The sequence below is a fragment of the Moschus berezovskii genome, chromosome 6 (assembly GCF_049115385.1).
Source record: "Moschus berezovskii isolate FMDL1 chromosome 6, NW_MosBer_1.0, whole genome shotgun sequence".
In the NCBI taxonomy this organism is placed as follows: Eukaryota; Metazoa; Chordata; class Mammalia; order Artiodactyla; family Moschidae; genus Moschus; species Moschus berezovskii.
The window spans coordinates 95,843,654-95,858,577 of record NC_142465.1 but is presented as its reverse complement, the minus strand read 5'-3'; the positions used below and the strand labels follow the sequence as shown (position 1 = coordinate 95,858,577).

The 14,924-nt window shown below is 39.7% G+C and overlaps 1 pseudogene; it reads left to right on the top strand.

Moving 5' to 3' along the window:
* LOC148777690 (MORF4 family-associated protein 1-like) overlaps window positions 1-14,690 on the top strand; it is a 46,973-nt pseudogene extending 32,283 nt beyond the window's left edge.
* The last annotated feature ends 234 nt before the right edge of the window (window positions 14,691-14,924 follow it).

The window sequence follows — 14,924 nt, the reverse complement described above, 5'->3', positions numbered from 1 at the left end:
GGTATGGCACTCCTCTGCTCTGCTTAGTCACTCAGTGGTGTCCGACTCTTTGCAACCCCATGGACTGTAGCCTGCCAGGCTCCTCTCCTTTGTCCATGGAATTCTCCAGCAAGAATACTGGAGTGGGTTGCCATGCCCTCCTCAAGGGGATCTTCCCAACCCAGGGATCGAACCTAGGTCTCCCACATTGTAGGCAGATTCTTTATAGTCTGAGCTGTAAGTATACACTTGCTGCTGCTGCTAAGTTGCTTCAGTCGTGTCCGATTCTGTGCGACCCCATAGACAGCAGCCCACCAGGCTCCCCCATCCCTGGGATTTTCCAGGCAAGAACACTAGAGTGGGTTGCCATTTCCTTCTCCAAGTATACACCTGTTCCGTTCCGTTCTGTCGCTCAGTCGTGTCCGACTCTTTGCGACCCCGTGGACTGTAGCTTACCAGGCTTCTCCATCCATGGGATTCTTCAGGCAAGAATACTGGAGTGGGTTACCGTTTTCTTCTCCAGGGGATCTTCCCGACCCAGGGATCGAACCCAGGTCTCCCGCACTGGAGGCAGACGCTTTAACCTCTGAGCCACCTAGCAAACCAATAAATGGCTTCATTTTGTCAAGTCAGCCCAAATTCATACAAGGTACTAAGAGTGAACCTAAGAAGTCCATGAGGGGCGCTCAAACCAGGATATTCTACTAAATACCCTCAAGTTTAAGAAAACACCATGACCACGTCAAACCAAATATTTTCCATCTTAGAGAGTTAGGTGGAAAATCAATAAATAGTCGCTTTCCTAATATCTGCTTCAAGAATCCTTTTCTTCCATGTCCTAGAGCCATTCACAAAATCTTTCACTTGTAATAACTCACTTGACTCTTTCTACTCTTCTTCTAATTTTAAGTCATTTATTTTTCATCTGTAGACTCAGCCCCACTCAGGCTCTGAAATTAAAGATATTCCTAGTCAGAGGATATTCAATAATAGTAGGCTAATCATCTACCCATCTTGGAAAATGGTTAAGCATTATTCTAGTAAACAGGCTCTCTTTTTGTTCTTTATGACCAATCCCAGTTTTGGGGCCTGTCCCCAAGACCAGCTCATGTTAGGCTTCTTTGGCAGCTTTAAGTCTCCCTGACTAAGACTGTTTCGTGACTTTCTGGGTGGTTCATTCTATAGATGGCACCTCCCCTGATTGTCTGTTCCAACTTGGTGTATCTAGACATTCTCTGGAGCCCTATTTGCTCTGGCCTGTCTAGCAACTTACTAATTAAGCTTTGACCTAGTTTTCTTTCTACTAAACGGTGAAGATTTTATTTGCTAGTTTAAAAAAAATACAGCTTACCAGTTATCTATTTGAACCAACTGGATATCACAGGGTTATTGTTTAGATGCTAAGTTGTGTCTGACTTTTTTGCGACTTCATGGACTATAGCCGGCCAGGCTCCTCTGTCCATGGGATTTCCCAGGCAAGAATACTGAAGTGGGTGGCTATTCCCTTCTCCAAGAGATCGTCCCAACTCAGGGATTGAACCCACGTCTCCTGTACTGGCAGGCGGATTCTTTACCACTGAGCCACATGGGAAGCTGAGGGAACTCTACTCAATACTCTGGAATGACCTATATAGGAAAATAATCTTTAAAAAGTGTGGATATATGTATATGTATAACTGATTCACTTTGTTGTACACCTGAAACTAACACAACATTATAAATCAACTATACCTCCATAAAAATTAAAAAAAAAAAATACAACTTACTCTTATTTGACATGTTGCTAGTCGCTCAGTTGTGTCCGACTCTTTGTGACACCATGGATTATAGCCTGCCAGGCTTCTCTGTCCAAGGGATTCTCCAGGCAAGAAAGCTGGAGTGGATTTCCATTCCCTTCTCCAGGGAGTCTTTCAAACCCAGAGATCAAACCTGGATCTCCTTATTTAGCATAGTTAAGTTATACGATGATAACAAACAACTCTAAATCTCAACAGCTTAAAACAACCAAGATTTTTCTTTTTTCTTTTGCTGTATGTCCATTAAAAGTCAGTTGGCAGGGTGGGACGGGAGATCGTCTGCTCTGTCTTCTGTCATACTTTCTGCTTTCCTTATTCTGGGATCCAGGTCTACATGTAGGCACTCTCTGGAATACAGACAAGAGTTACTGTGATCGAGAGAAAGACAGCTGCCTGCTTTGGGATGTGAATGCTTCAAACTAGAAGTGACTTGCTTCACTTCCACAAAACTCATTGACTGGAAGGTTCAGTATTTGATTTGCCAGGAAGGAGTGAGGGAGGGAGTGAAAGTCGCTCAGTCATGTCTGACTCTTTGGGACCCCACGGACTGTACAGCCCATGGAATTCTCCAGGCCAGAATACTGGAGTGGGTAGCCTTTCCCTTCTCCAGGGGATCTGCCCAATCGAGGGATCGAATCCAGGTCTCCCAAATTGCAGGCAGATTCTTTACCAACTGAGCCACAAGGGAAGCCCAAGAATACTGGAGTGGGTAGCCTATTCCTTCTCCAGGGGATCTTCCCAACCCAGGAATCGAAACAGGGTCTCCTGCATCGCAGGAAGATTCTTTACCAACTGAGCTATCAGGGAAGCCAGAAAGGAGAGGAGAACCAAATATTGGTAAGTGGCACTAAGGACTTTCACTCTTGACACTGATTATTTAGCTTACATGTTACCTGGGGCCCTTTCTTCTTGTTCACAGACATCCAGATAAAAATAACATAACAGCTACATACTGAAAGCATGATTTGACAGATATTCTAAGGATAAGTATTCTGTAATCAACATAAAGGGCTTCCCTGGTGGCTCAGAGGTTAAAGCATCTGCCTCCAATGTGGGAGACCCAGGTTTGATCCCTGGGTCGGGAAGATCCCCTGGAGAAGGAAACGGTAACCCACTCCAGTATTCTTGCCTGGAGAATCCCATGGACGGAGAGGCCTGATAGGCTACAGTCCACGGGGTGGCAGAGTCGGACACGACTGAGCGACGGAACAGAATGGAATCAACATAAAACCTGTTGAGAAGTAGGTTTACTTCTTGGATATTCCCTGGTGGCTCAGACAGTAAAGAATCTGCCTGCAATGCAGGAGACCTGGGTTCGATCTCTGGGTTGGGGAAGATCCCCTGGAGAAGGAAATGGCAACCCACTCCAGTATTCTTGCCTGGAGAATGCCAGTGATGGAGTCTGGCAGGTTACAGTCCATGGGATCACACAGAGTTGAACATGACTGAAAAACTAACGTTTTCACTTTCACTTGGATATTCATATAATGTTTATTAGCATATCAGAATCTCTACAATATTTTTAAATCTGTTTAATTTTACTCAGAGTTTCCCCAATTTATTTAACTCTAATTTTTTTTTTTTTTTTAGTAAAACACCATCAGTTTGGAAAAAACACTCAGGTCAAAACTATATTATCTTTTCTAATTTCATTTCAATCCTATAGAATGAGAAATAAGGTGTTACAATAATTTTTTGTTTTTTTAAAAGATATCGTAAGGAAGAAGAATAAAATTGTTAGTTTTGATAAGCAATAATTTCAATCATATGTCATTTATTTCTCACAGATATTTCAGACTTTGTAGTGACCAGATCAGTTCAGTTCAGTCGCTCAGTCGTGTCCAATTCTTTGCGACCCCATGAATCACAGCACACCAGGCCTCCCTGTCCATCACCAACTCCCGGAGTTCACTCAAACTCATGTCCATCGAGTCAGTGATGCCATCCAGCCATTTCATTCTCTGTCATCCCCATCTCCTCCCGCCCCCAATCCCTCCTAGCATCAGACTCTTTTCCAGTGAGTCAACTCGTCTCAGGAGGTGGCCAGAGTATTGGAGTTTCAGCTTTAGCATAAGTCCTTCCAATGAACACCCAGGATTGATCGCCTTTAGAATGGAGTGGTTGGATCTCCTTGCAGTCCAAGGGACTCTCAAGAGTCTTCTCCAGCACCAAGGTTCAAAAGCATCAATTCTTCCGTGATCAGCTTTTAGAAAAGTCAAAAATGTTAAACTGCATACTAAATGAATTACCACAACATCAAATATTTGTTCAAATTGCTGATAATTTTCTAAATATAGTTCTTTGTGAAAGTGTTATCATTGGAACTGAAAACTTTCAATGGGTTTCAAACTTGGAAATTTTCTTTTTTTTTCCTTTCCTTCATAATCTTACTTTAATTCTAAAATCAACTTGAAGAATAGCTTTTTAGAAGAATATATTATAAATTAGCTGCATTTAGTCCATATGCTTTTCTATTATTAGGCATAATTATTTATTGCAAATGACTGTGACTTCACTTAAGATAAAGTCTCCCATCTGGATAGAAAAATCTTCGTTCTTGAAAATAAAAATAATAATAACAAGCTTTAAATGCTCCACCATAATTTTTTTGCAAGTCAAAGAAAAAAGCTGTCTTTTTAAATCACACGGTTGTACAAAAAAATCCCTTAGGCCATTCAACATGAAAAAAAATCTAATTCAGCATTTATGTAAGATGAACACTGCTTTTAATGCCCTATTGTTTGTAGACTTTTTTCTTAAATGTGATGCTATACTTTTAAATCTCTGCTCTTTCTAAATTCCTTTCCTGTCTGTTTAGAAAAGATCAGGCCACATTTTCTTAGCAAATCACAAATTTTCAGTGTTGGACATTTGTTTTTCTATATCCATTTTTCTATTTCAGCATATTATTTTCCTCCAATTATTCTTAATCTTTCTGTTTCCCCGGTAAACCTTCAGCCAGTGTGCATTTAATTTTATCTCACATGTTTGCTAAGGCACATTTCCATATGCTATATTTTCACTAAATTTTTTAAAACAAGAATATTTCCCATAAACTTCTTCCTTCTTCACTGCTCTCACCTACACACGCACACACCACCGCCGCCACCACCACATTACAACAAAAACAGCAACAATAAAAACTACATCTTCTAGGCTGAAAAGCTGCGCCACAGCCTCTGGAAGTCTAAGCAGAGCCAGAGCAGAACAAGTCCTTGTTTACTGGGAGTAGCTAGGCTGATTGGCTGCTGATGTAGAACAGACCTAACCAGTGTTTCTGGAAAAATGAAACAAAGCTTCTGTAATGAATAGAAGGCAGTTGTTACACCCTAATCTTCACAAGAAAGGTAAAAGACAGGTTCCATAGATTTATTTCTTTTTCTAGACAAGCGGCTCTGTCGAATTCCTGATGAATTACAGATTACTGGACCAACTGAGGCTTCTATGAATTATGAGATAGTGTAAAATGACAGAGCTGATCTGACATTTCTGAGAAGAGCTGGTTTCCCTGCCTTCTTTTCACCTCCATTAAGTGTGGTAAATTAAAACATTTTTTGTAGGGGTCCAGCTGTGACTTTCATCATGGGATTCAGTATGAAGAAGTCCATTTGGCTCTTGAATAAAACCTTTATTGGTAATAATGGTGCCATTTGGATGTTCCAGCTGTCTTATTCTTTTACTTTATATTTCTAATCTGTTCAGAATCCGGATGAGAAAGAAAGGCACTATTTGGTGAATTTTCACCAAGACCCCTAATTTGGATGAGCTATTAACATTGAGAAATAAAACAAAGGAAGTGGAATGAGGGGATAGAAAATATATATATACACAAGAGTGGCTTTCGATGGGGTCAGAAGAGGTGGCAAAGGGCTTTAGACTTTAGTGCACAGGCAAAACATTTTGACCTGAATGGTTTGCGAAGGCACCTATTAGCCAAGTTGACTGAACAGATGGGCAGACGGCTAGAGTCTGAGAGTGAGCTTTGAGTTTAGGGTCACACAGAATGGTGACTACAATTTATGGCAGCTTTATCCAGGGATGAACAGCTGTTTCTAAGAGACAAGGGCTGCTTGTGGGGGATGGAGGGGAGTGCTGCTGGGCACAGGGTGCTCTACTTAAGTGCAGTTTTCAGCAAACACCTCTTAGACACTTGGACCACAGAGTAAAAGGCAGGGACCTCTGAACCCTACAAAAGTGTATGGGAGCCAAAAGTGTTAGTCTTGTAAACCAATGTGCCAGGCAGGTGGGTTTTAGCAAGGATAACAGTGGAAACAGTGTCAGACTTTATTATCTTGGGCTCCAAAATCACTGGGGATGCTGATTGCAGCCATGAAATTAAAAGACGCTTACTCCTTGGAAGGAAACATTACTGCATTACTGCTGCAGAGACATTACTTTGCCAACAAAGGTCTGTCTAGTCAAGGTGCTGGTTTTTCCAGTGGTCATGTATGGATGTGAGAGTTGGACTGTGAAGAAAGCTGATCGCCGAAGAATTGATACTTTTGAACTGTGGTGTTGGAGAAGACTCTTGAGAGTCCCTTGGACTGCAAGGAGATCCAACCAGTCCATTCTAAAGGAGATCAGTCCTGGGTGTTCATTGGAAGACTGATGCTAAAGCTGAAGCTCCAATACTTTGGCCACCTCATGTGAAGAGCTGACTCACTGGAAAAGACTCTGATGCTGGGAGGGATTGGGGACGGGAGGAGACGGGGACGACACAGAATGAGATGGCTGGATGGCATCACCGACTCGATGGACATGAGTTTGAGTGAACTCCGGGAGTTGGTGATGGACAGGGAGGCCTGGTGTGCTGTGATTCATGGGGTCGCAAAGAATTGGACACGACTGAGCGACTGAACTGAACTGAACTAAACTGAAGGGCAGCCACAGGATACAGACTGCTACAATTTACTACATAGACACAGCTTTCCTTATGCTGGCCAAGAAAACATCTAACTAAGGAGAAAGAGCCTAGGTTCACAGGCCTTTGAGACATTAAGGGGTGTGACAAGTTTTGGTGTCTTTACTTTGTTTCCCAGCCAGGCCTGAGACTAAATTAGACAGAGGAGTACTCTGTGCTCTGAGCATTAGGATGATTCTAAGTTAATGATTTGCTGCCAGTTTTAGGAACCTGCTGCTCCAGAGTCCATTCAGCACTAGGGCTGTGGAGGGAGGGAACAGTGCAGAGTCAAATCTTAACCTCATGTGGCTTGGTATGGGTTTAAGTCTCGGCAGGACCTCAAGCTGACTCTTGACATGGTAGTTATATATGAGGGAGAAACTTCTCAGCAGACGTGTTTCTTCATTCTGATGGACACAAAGGAAAAATGGAAATTAAGAAGTTTTGAGTATAGTGTATGAGAAGGAAAGACCCTTCAAATGAGACCAGGTGATGAAACTGCAAATTTCTGAATTTTTTAATGTCTTACTTGCTGATCTCAAATAGAAGAAAAGAAAAGGCAGAATGTAAAAGCAGGTTTTTTACCCTAGCCATGGTAAATGCATAATGCTAAAAGTAACTTCTGAGAGGCTTCTCCCAATTAAGATTCTGGAATGAACATTTCAGATATTTTGAACTTTTTAGATAAGAATGATGGAAGCATATCTTCTTGGCTCCAGAAATCGAGAGTTAATAGAGTGGCTGTGTTTCTCGCTTTTTTTTTTTTCTTACTCCTTGGTTTATATTATCCATCTATAAAACTAAGGATAGGTTTAACTTCAAGAAAATTTGAACAACGGCAGTTGACAATTTATACAGTAGCTGGACAGTACCTAGAACTCTAACCTGAAATATTCTAAGTACTAATGGGTCGTGCTTAGTTGCTCAGTCATGTCTAACTCTTTACGACTCCGTGGACAGTAGCCCTCTAGGCTCCTCTGTCCATGAGATTTCCCAGCAAAAATATTAGAGTGAGTTACCATTTCCTTTTCCAGAAGATCTTCCTGACCCAGGAACTGAACCTGCGTCTCCTGAGTCTCCTGCATTGGCAGGCGGATTCTTTACAACTGCACCACTCAGGACACCTTACAAATGGGTTCCATTCTTATAAACCCATCAAAAATGGAAAATATCGTAAGTCAAATGCATTTATTATACCTAATCTACCAAACATCATAGCTTAGCCTAGTCTACATTAAATGTGCTCAAAACACATTTGCCTACAGTTGGGCAGCACCATCTAACACAAAGCCTGTTGAAAATAAAACGTTGAATAGCTTACATAACTTATCGATGACTATACTGAAAGTGAAAAAAACATAATGCTAGTCTGGATGCAGAATGGTTGTAAGTGTATATCGGTTGTTTACCCTCCTGATTGCCTGACTGAGTGGGAGCTGTCGTGGCTGCCACTGCTCAGGGTCATGAGAGAACATCATACTGCATCATCAGTAGCTCCAGAAAAGGTCTGAATTCAAAGTATGGCTTCTACCAAATGCTTGTCACTTTTGCCCCATGGTCAAGTCAAAAAAATCGAAAGTTGAGCCATAGTAAGTCTTGGACTCTCTGTATCGGTGTGACAACTATACTTTCAAAAAAGTGCTTGAAGGATCTACCTACAGTAGAGCACAGGAAACTCTGCTCAATGTTATGTAGCAGCCTGGATGGCAGGGGAGTTTGGAGGAAGATGGATACATGTATATGTATGGCTGAGTCCCTTTGCTGTTCACTGGAAACTGTCACAACATTGTTAATTGGTTATACCCCAATACAAAATAAAAAGTTTAAAAATCAATGAATAAATAATTTTTTAAAAGGTAATTGGACATCTTGTGACATGTGCTTTTTCTATAAGTACCCCCTTCCTGTGCAGTGTGTGTTTGTTTGTTTCTGATTGTATTGTTGTTCTCCTGGCTTTCTTTCCCTGAACTTTAGTTCATATTTTAATGCCAGCACAAAATAGTACAGTGTATATGGAAGAAAACAACTATTGTTAAAGTACAAGTAGTACGAAACAATTTTACCATCATAACAGCTTTTCTTTTTATAGGAGGACATGAAATGCAATGTAAATGCTACAATTTTTGACAGACATCACTTTTTAAAAAGGGAGTTTTTAAAAATTTTAATTGGAGGACAATTACTTTACAATATTGTGATGGTTTTTGCCATACCTCAACATGAATCGGCCATAGGCATACATATGTGTCCTCCCTCCTGAACCCCTCTCACACCTCCCTCCCCATCCTACCCCTCCAGGTTGTCACAGAGTACCGGCTTTGGGTTCCCTGCATCATACTTCAAACTCCCAGTGGCTATCTATGTTACCTATGGTAGTGTATAAGTGTCAATGCTATTCTCTCATATCATCCTACTCTCCCCTTTTCCCACTGAGTCCAAAGGTCTGTTCTAAAAAGGGAGTTTTTTAATAAAAAGGGAATTTATTTAGTTTTATAGACTACTGCTGTTAGGGGTATTATTACACCATTATATTTCTACAGAGTCTCTCAGCTAACCAGACAACATAGTTTATGCATTATACCTATCAGCAAAGAACTATTAACTTTTTTTCAACCATTGCTTCCTTTACTCTATAAGACTACCATGTCACCAGGTGGTAGACTGTAGCAGAAAATCTATGATGACTTCTAGATCTCTTCTAATGCCACTACTAATCCATAACCAATGTTTTCATTGATGATTGTCCTAGAGATGGCCCCAAACCCATCAAGCTCATCTGCACCCTAAATCTAAAATGTGACAGTTGTTTAAGTCATCAAGTCGTGTCTGACTTTTTGCATCCCCATGGACTGTAGCCCACCAGGATCCTCTATTCATGGATTTCCCAGGCAAGAACACTGGAATGGGTTGCCATTTCCTTCTCCAGGGGATCTTCCCAACTTAGGGAAGGACCCGTGTCTCCTGCATTGCAGGCATATTCTTTACCACTGAGCCACCTGGAAGCCCCCCAAAATGTAACAGACCTAACCTCAATTATAGGGGAAGGAATCCATTGGACATAATTCCATTGTTCTTAACCAAAAATAACTTTTACTTCCAAAAGGAATCCAGAGTAGGCAGAAACCAACTGTCATCCAGAATGATCATGTAAGACCTCATCTAAGCCTGGATGGAAATAGTCAAATCAAGTCTTAAAACATTACCTCTTTAGCGACTCATCTAAATTGATTCTCGTGGGCTGAAAATAAGGTGACTTCTCAAGAAAATGAAGTGGATTGTCTAAGTTAGAACTCAGGTGATTCTAGAATTCCTGCTCTGGACTTCCAGACTGCATGGGCCCTCTTTTATAGCATTGCTTAACTCCTCTCCTTGCTGAAGAGTAGCAATGAGACACCCCTCTGCTGAAATCTGACAGACAAGATGCCGAGTTGCACCCCACTGATTCTAGACACTTGTTTGGTAGAAGTACCATGGCTCTCTTGGTTCCCACATCCCAAATCTGGTCTAGGAGGAGCCACCACATCCTATGTCTTCCAGATACTGTTGTCTAGGGAGGCGTGTCCTGTCTGGGAAGAGAGGTGAGGGCTTCTGCACAGGCTTTCTTTGGTCTCTCAGATATATCTTTCTATTTGTATGCAAATTAGACATCATAATGGGAAACTTCTCAAAGGAGGACTGTGTTTTCAAACATTTTTTGCGTTTCTCACCATGATGAGTGAACAATAGACCTTTTATAATTTTTGTTAATGCACATTTAAGATTCTTCTCTTTGCATGCCTATGTATTTTTTTCTATATGTCCTTAGGCAACAGTAGAGGTGTCAGAGAAGTAAAAGACTTTTCTATTTAAAGCTTCCTCTCTTTACCTTCCAAGTTATTCTGAAACTGCCTCTATAAAATAAAATTCATATTTACGGTAAGAAAAGAAAAATTTAAACATAAAATGTCTCCTCTGTCCATTGACTGCTTGCTTCCCCTACTGTGCATTGTGTATCCACTTTATGCATTCATCTGACCTCCCCCCATCAGCAGGAATACCTACTAACCATAAACAGCAACATTTTCCCAGCATCAATAAGACAACTCCTTAAAAGATAACATTCCATCTGGATCTTGTAAAGGGTCACGTGACCCATCATGTTGGTACTTAAATCTGGATTATGTTAACTGTCAATAATATGTCATCTAATGTACAGTCTTCTGTTTCAAAAAACTTACATAAACTGTATCTTGATTTCTAATGGATGGAGCAGTTTTCAGAGCTTCCTGAGATGCTCTGAGTTATGATTGTCAAATTGGCTCAAATAAAAATTTCCAATCCTTTTTTAGACAGACTGGTTAATTTTTCTTCAACAGCTGGCATGATCTTGCTACTTTACTGCCAGATACTAGTGTATCAGTGTGATTGGGTTTTCATCACATACTCTTGTGCATGAATTCTTTAACACAACTTCTCTAGCTTCCCAACATTACTCTTTGGTATCTGAAGAAGAAGGATCAGAGCCTCCCTCCAAGGAATGCAGAGAGTCCAGTCCCTCCCCCAGACGTTATGAAGTCACGCAGAAAGTTCTCATATGCTTCACAAATCCAACCTGAGTGTTTTGTGTCAACTCCCTCTGGGCTGCTGCTTCAGATTTCTCCACTGTTCTCGCCTGACTGAAGCTCTCCAGGCTTCTTAACATCCCCAAAGTATAGACACACTTTTCTCCCAAAGTATAGAAATGGATTCCCCCTGACACATATACACATTGAATTTAGAAAAAGCACAATTAACACATTTTAGGATATTTCACTAAGGCTTGAAGACAATCGAAGAGATTATAATAAAGAAAAAAAAAGTAACAAAAAGAATACAAAAGAAAAAAGAAAGGAAAAGAGAAATCTGAACATCGATGTGAGATGTTCATCCTAAAGCCTAAAGTTTATTAACATGCCTCTTCACAGGAAATCTCTTAGTGGATTGTCTCTTTGAGACCCAATCTACTGGTGCGTTTACAGAATCAACTTCATCTCCTCTGGCATAAGTTCTGTTTTTGATCTCATACCTTATCCCTAAACACAGTCTCAGACTCAGTCAGAGGAAGGTTAGTCAGGTCATATAATCAAAAATCTCTTCTGTGAGAGGCATATATCTCCCTAAAGTAGTCAGTAGACTTAAAGATCTATTTTTGGAGGACTTTATCAATGGGCTTCCTGAAAGGGAATGGTGGGTACTTCATTTACAAATACTCAACTGAAAGAAATATTATTTACTTAATTTACAAATATCTAACTCATGAAGTATGAGTTCTTCCAAAACAAAGGAGGATGATACCCTAAAACAAATCCACTTTTTATCTTTTATGAAGGAACTGCAGGTAAGAATGCTTGATGGTCTAAAACTTTTTATTCCCTCTTCCAACCATCAGCAACTTAGAACTATCAGGATCTATTGTCCTAGACCACTGCCACAATAGTTATTATGAACTCTTTTTTTCTTAAGCCTAGTTATTTCTATATGATTTTTTCCTTTTGTATGCAGAAGAGCTTTAAAGATTTGTAACCATACCCTCTCCTTTTCTTATATTTAAGCATTATCTTATCACAATGAAACTTACTGGATAATTCCTAAGAACCTTCATATTTGTATTCTTAGTGCACAGATGTGTTGTTTGCTTTAGGAGGTATTAAGTTAGGAAGGGACTGACTTACGAACCACTTAAGAGGTAAACTTCAGAAAAGCACTTTTTAAGGAAAAGGAAGAAGGGAACAGAGTATGTGGCATTTTGTTGGCAAAAGTGTCATTTGAAAAAAAAATCTGTGAGCCACTGCTTTGAGGGAAGCTTATGCTTCACCCACTGAACTTTGTCCTATTGTGATGGGTGTGGTAGGTTTAGCTAGAAAGAAAGAAGGCTTCTGGCAGTTTCACTACCCTTATCTTGAATTCTGGTTGTTTCTGCAGTACAGGGGTAGTATTCAATTTTTGTATTTACCTTCTTTGAGTTAACTACTCCAATATCAGGAACTTTAATTTCAAAAGAGTTGAAAGAGGAGAGGAAACTGAATGAATATGTATGTATTTATGTATACATACACATACATATGTATATATATATATCAGATATATACATATGGTGTTTCTTGAAATATCTTCAAATGAAGGCAAAAAGGTTTGCATACTGTGTCAACAAGTTTATCATATTTAAAATTCTGCCTAACAGTTTATATGTAACGCTGTTAAACAAAATTGATAGGCCTACATTTTCATAAAAAATTTGATGCCATAACATATTTTAAATTTCAGTACTAGTAGGGAAAAATTAATTTTTACTGGCAAAGTTAATTTCTTTCTTTCAGCTAAAAATTAACACTGAGGAAGCATAACCTTGGGAAATGACATGTTTTGTACTCATGTCTTTAAAACAAAACTTATGGTTCAGTTTTTACCAAAAAGCAGTAGTTACACAAATGCTATATGTGTACATTACTAAGTACTTAAAATCTTAATTATAATTGTACCTGAATTTCTGCTGAATACCCAGGGACAGCAAAGACATGTTTAAACAGGTATATCAGTACATAATTAAATGACAACTGTGGCCCGTGTACTGCAATCTTATAAAGCTCCAAGTATGACTACTTTCTATTGCACAATTTTTAGAGCAGTAATTTTTTTTAATGTTGCACAAACATGATAAGGACACAAAAGACTTATTTTTTTTTCCCTCTGGCCACTGAACTTTCATGAGAATGTTATGAGAACTTCATGTCTTACCACACCAGCCCCCACCCTTGACTGTATTGCCCAATAAAGGCCAGATTTTCCAAATATTATGTTTTAGCTGAGCTTGCAGCAATCACAAATCAGTCATTAGGAATCATGTGCATATAGCAAGGTTTGTCTTCATAATATTTTGAACTGAATAAAAACAAGCATATTTAAAATGGTAATATCCAAAGAATCATATCTCAAGACTTCCCTGGTCATCCAGTGGTTAAGACTCTTCCTTACAATGCAGGAGGCGTGGGTTCAATCCCTGGATGGAGAAATAAGGTCCCACATGCCATAGAGTGTGGCGGAAAATAAAGTGAATCAGACCTCAGCAGTTTGGTTTTATTTGTACATTCCATAGTGTCTATTATTAGCAATAAACTTGTATTGTCCCCCCACAGTCCTTCTGGGGTGAATAAGTCATTCTCTAAGAAAAAGTTTGTGGGTAAAAAAGAAAAACCTTAATTACCCTCTATGGGACATTTTTTCTTCTGCTTCAAATTGGACAAAAGTGGCTCTTAGATATAATTTTAAATAACCTCAGTGGCATGTTGAAGTATGGGAGGCAAAAGACATTTATGCAATTACCAAGTCTATTGTTTATGTGTGCAAGCATGAAGATAGAGTTATTTTGTTGCTATAGCATTAGTTTTGTCTTCATTTTCAACACCCAGAGTCATCTTTAGAGAATATCAAAATATCCCCTTAATTATCATGTATGATTTTTTTTAAGGTTGTATCTATTTCTCTCCTAGAAAAAATACTGCTTTGATCAATGAATTAATGACTGCAACTGAAAACTCTTTGGTAAATTTTTACAGGAAAAGTTTGGTGGCATGCAAAAGGAAAGATTTGACTGATAAATGAATGTGATTGCTTATGAAGTAGAAGCAAAAAATACATTACATTCATTTTAATTAAAGACAAGACAGTTGAGCCCAAGTATATGACCACTGCAACTGCCATACAGGCATGGCAGATATTCTATCCTGGACTACCCACTAGTTTCTCCTATTTTCAGGTTAATTTCCAAATTTTTTTTCCCCTAGAATGATTTCTCAGGGCTCGCTGTCCCCTACTTTGAGACAGGATGCTGTGGCTCCCATAATGTTAACTCTGTTCTCTGGGGTGGCCAGACCTCAGCTGAGGGCAAACCGTTCTCAGAATCATTGCTCTGTTCCCATGACCTGGACCTGATTAAACAAATTACAGTGGCAAGTCCAGAAGTATTTCTCCAACCAGTTAGGCAGAAACTTGGGACCTAAGCAAGAGACAAGTCACAAAGGAAAGCAACAAAGTGGAGATAATTTTTTCAGGCATAAGGACAGAAAACTGACAGTGTAAACAAGGGGCAGAATTTGATGAGCCTGGATGGAGATGAGGGACAGCAGCACGAAACAAATAAAACATCGTGATATGACAAGCAATTACAGACTGCAGTAAGCACATGAGCAACCTGATACATTAGCTAGTTGAAATGTTACAATGATCGGGATCTA